Source organism: Otolemur garnettii, unplaced genomic scaffold (genome assembly GCF_000181295.1).
Source record: "Otolemur garnettii isolate 467f Iridium unplaced genomic scaffold, OtoGar3 scaffold00022, whole genome shotgun sequence".
Lineage (NCBI taxonomy): Eukaryota > Metazoa > Chordata > Mammalia > Primates > Galagidae > Otolemur > Otolemur garnettii.
This window is the reverse complement of record NW_003852417.1, coordinates 14,876,474-14,881,034: the sequence shown is the minus strand read 5'-3', so window position 1 is coordinate 14,881,034 and position 4,561 is coordinate 14,876,474. Positions and strand designations below refer to the sequence as shown.

General features: G+C 36.4%; 1 protein-coding gene across 1 annotated transcript in view; it reads left to right on the top strand.

The window, feature by feature from the left end:
• The window catches only part of ATAD2B (ATPase family, AAA domain containing 2B), a 183,275-nt gene that overhangs the window by 158,850 nt on the left and 19,864 nt on the right, over positions 1–4,561 (top strand). The window lies entirely within an intron of this gene.

The following is a 4,561-nucleotide window of genomic DNA, read 5'->3' as shown; positions in this document are numbered from 1 at the left end:
GCCCTAGCCACTGAGCTACAGGCACCAAACCGATTTTATTTAATTTTAATTAAATTAATTAATTGTGGGAGCATAGTCTCACTTTGTCACCCTTGGTAAAGTGCCCTGGCATCATAGCTCACAGCATCTTCAATCTCTTGGGGTCAAGTGATTCTCTTGCCTCAGCCTTCCAAGTAGCTGGGGCTACAGGTGCCCACCACAATGCCCAGGTGTTTTTAAAGATGAAGTCTCACTCTGGCTCATGCTGATCTTCAACCTGTGAGCTCAGGCAGTCCATTCACCTCTGCCTCCCAGAGTGCTAGGATTACAGGTGTGAGCCACCACACCCGGCCTCTGCATGATTTTAAAGCATGAGTTTTAAGTCTATTGTCTGTGAGTCTCTGAACACCCACATACAAAATTATATTCATGTGTACTTTTTGACTTTTATCCTCATAAGAATCCAGGTCAAAAAGATTAAAGACCTAGCATTTTCATGGATGTCCCTGGTAGTTTTAATATTTTTAAGCTTATGATTCTATAATATGAATAATCTTAGATACTCTTCTAAACTAATTGTGATTGAAAGGAATTGTAATGACAGGCATATGAAAGAGCATCACCTCCTATCAGATGCAGATAGATATTCTTTTAGAATATATTCCTTGTCCTTCATACCACTGGAACATTTTTATGGAATTACTTTTTTTCTTCATTCATTCATCCTTTTTTCTCTCTTAATTGAAGATGAAGTTGGGATAGGAAACTTGCTTTTAAAAGAAGCAGAAAGACCAATGATTAAGTTATTTTTAGAGAGAATGTATGGCAGATCCATGGCTTTATATTTAATATTCTTTTTTAGTTATTCTCTGCTCAAGCTGAGGTAGAAAGCCAGTGATGGAGAGCTGTGGTGTTGCACTGGCTCCAAACATTATGTTATCAATGTGAAACTATATTTACTTCTAGGGATGTTCATTTTTTATTTGTAGTGAGGAAACTACCTGAGGCCAGAGAATATTTCTTCCTTCCAGGGAATATTTCTTGAAGCTCACACTGGGTAGCAGTAGTGCAGCAAAGAGTTAGAGCTAGTAAACAAGGAGATGAGACAGCATCATAAAAAGGTACATAATAATTCCAAAAGAAGTGAGAAAAAGAAGAACAAAGAACATATAGGACAAGTAGAGAATAAATAGTAGCCATATTGATAATAACATAAATCACATTAAAAGTAAATGGTTAACAGATTACAGTTAAACTATTTTTGTAAATGAAGGTGGTTTTTTGTTTTGTGGAACACAGTGGTGGTATCATTTTTTAATAGTCTGATAAAGGATATCTACAAAAAGCCTGATGGAAGAAGTAAAACTGTCTTTGTAGACAATATGTCCACATAGAAATCCTGTGGAATCCACAAAGATGCTATTAGAATATATAAGTGATTTAGCATGGTTGGTTGCACGAGGCAAGATTAACATACAAAACTCAATTGTATTTCTGTGTACTAGCAACAAACAATAGGAAATTGAAATAAAAATGTTATTTACAGCAGCATCAAAAAATAATGTAGATAAATTTGACAAAAGATGTTTAATACTTGTACATTGAAACTATAAATCGTTGAGAAAAATTAAAGACTTAAAAATGGACTATATTATGTTTATGGATTGGAAGACTCAATATTGTGAAGATGTCATTTCTCTCCAAATTGAACCCTAGATTCAACGCCATACAATTCCAGTGGGCATTTGATAGAAGTTGACAAGTTGACTTTTTTCTTTTCTTTTTTGAGACAGAGTCTCACTTTTTCACCCTTATTAGAGTGCTATGGTGTCACAGATCACAGCAACTTCAAACTCTTGGGCTCAAGTGATTCTTTTGCCTCAGCCTCCTGAGTACCTGTGACTACAGGTGCCCACCACAATACCTAGCTATTTTTGGAAACGGGGATCTTGCTCTTGCTCAGGCTGGTCTCAAACTCCTGAGTTCAAGCAATCCACTTGCCTCGGCCTCCTAGAGTGCTAGGGTTACAGCCACCATGCCTGGCCCCTGGGAAGTTCTAAGGATTCTGAAATTCTTAGGAAAAAACAAGGAACCTAGAATAGTTTAAACAAGTTTGAAAGATAAAATAATAAAATGAAAATTGTTGGAGGACTTAATTAATATCAACTTATTTTAAGACTTAAAAAAGTTATACTGATCTGCACAGTGTAATATTATTGTGAAGATTGGCAAATAGGTCAGTAGAATAGAATAGAATTCTGAGGTTGGGCACAATGGCTCATGCCTGCAGTACTAGCTACTTGGGAAATTGAGGCAGGACGCTCACTTGAGCCCAGCAGTTTGAGGTTGCAACAAGCTATGATGAGGCCCCTACGCTCCAGCCAGGGTGGCAAAGCAGGACCTTGTCCAGGGGAGTTATCCTGAAGTAGATGCCCATATAGGTGGTTAAGTACTTTTTGATGAAAGTATTAAGTTAGTTCACTAGAGAAAGTATAGTCTTTGCAACAGTCCTGAAACAATTGGATATCAATATGTAAAAAAATCTTCGATCTATATATAAAAGTTGGCTCAAAAGGGATCATATTCCTAAATATAAGAGCTAAAACTTACAGCCTGAATATTAAGTTTAAAAATTTAATAATAAGAAAGCAACCCAATATGAAAGATGGGTATAAGAGTTGGAGACATTTCGCCAAAAAAGATATAAGGAAGGCAAATAAGCACAAGAAAAGATACCCAGCCTTATTAATCTTCAGTGAAATTTGAATTAAAACCACAAGATACCACTGAAAACCTATAGGAATTGTGTAAATTTAAAAGACCATATTGAATGTTTGCAAGGTTGTCGAAGAACTGGAACTATGACGCATGCTGGTAGGAATATAAAATGGTATAGCCTACTCTTGAAAGCAGGCTAGCAGTTTTACAGAGTGTTAAACACAGGTCATTGGCCTTCTGTGTCCATGGATGTGAACACATGGATACAGAGGTCCAACTGTAATACTTCTATATAAGGGACTTAAACATTTGGGGATTTGTTATCTGAAGGAGAGTGAGGTCAGTAGTTCCAGCTATGTAGGAGGATCTCTTGAGCCCAGGGGTTTGAGGTTATAGTGGGCTATGATGATGCCACTGCATTCTAACTTGGGTGACAGTGCAAAACCCTGTCTTAAAAAATAAAAACAAAAAAACTCTTTGTGATTATGCAGAGATGTAAATTAGAATCACATTACTTCTCTGCTCAGATCTTTTCATGACTTTTGTTGCTCTTAGAATAAAATCTGAAATCCTGAGATCTGGTTCCTGTTTGCCTCTTGCTTGTTATATCCTAACCACAGGGACTACATTTAAGTTTTTGAAATCGCCAAGCTCTTTTTACTCCAGGATATGTTCACAGGTATTATAGTTGGACCTCTGTATCCATGGCATTTTTTGGACCCATCCTGGTTCCCCTCCATTCTTTCAATGGCTTCTTATTCCATTGCATGCTGCGAGTGTTAGCTTAATTAAATGCCTCTTCTTCAGAGAGGTTTCCTGACTTGCCCAACTGGCACCCATATCAATATCATGTAGATTTTCTTTATAGCTGTTGTTCAGGGTTTTTTAAAACAACTGTCTAAAAACAACTGTTTTGTTGTTTTTAGAATATATATGTATGAGAGATTATTTTTTTAATACCACTTTTCTTTAGTAGTCTAGAAAACTCCTTGAAATTAGGCCTATGTCTGTCTTATTTATTGCTGTGTAGCCTTTTACTGCTTTTCTTGGTATGACTGACAATATTTGTTAAATGAATATTTAGAGAAAATATATTAGAAGGAAATAGATCTGTGGTTGCCTTTGAATAGTGTATGCTTGGTTGTATAAGATTTCCACAAAGAGCCACAAAGTTGTAAGCAAAAGACCTCTCTATATTTTTGTCTATACTGTTGGACTATACCAGAGAGGAGAAAGCAGATGTTATTTGTGACTTTGGATTCTATTTCTTTATACTGGATAAAACAAAGCACCTTGATATATATTTACTTGCCTTTTAATATCTCTGAGTTGCACAGCTCTAGGGGGTACTGTTCACATGAATTGTTTATGGCCGGGAACTTCTGGATTAGTGTGAAGCAGAGGCTCTTCTTTTAGTACCATTTTTAGGTATAGTTTACCTGTAACTGTGTTTATACTTCTCTCCTGGACCTGCCTACAATTTTATATGTCACCTTGTGCTCATTATCTTAGAAAGTCTGTCTGTATTTCTGTTTTTGTCATGTTTTTAAATAGGTTATCCTTATTTGGAGTATATTGTAGCCTTCCTTCCTTCCTTCCTTCTTCCTTCCCTCCCTCTCTTTCTGTCTCTCTTTCCATTCTCCTTCCTTTCTCTTCCATTCCCTCTCTTTCCTCCCTTCCAACCCTCTTTCTGACCCTCCCTCCCTTCGTTTCTTTTTTGGCATTGTTTAGCATACTTTTGAACAGTATTAACTTAAGGAGAAATTTAATATTTTCTGAACTCTCAGTATTTATCTACAACAACACTGAGGTTGTACATATGATGAAAATCCTCTAAATCCTTTTCAGTTTTTTTTTTTTTTTT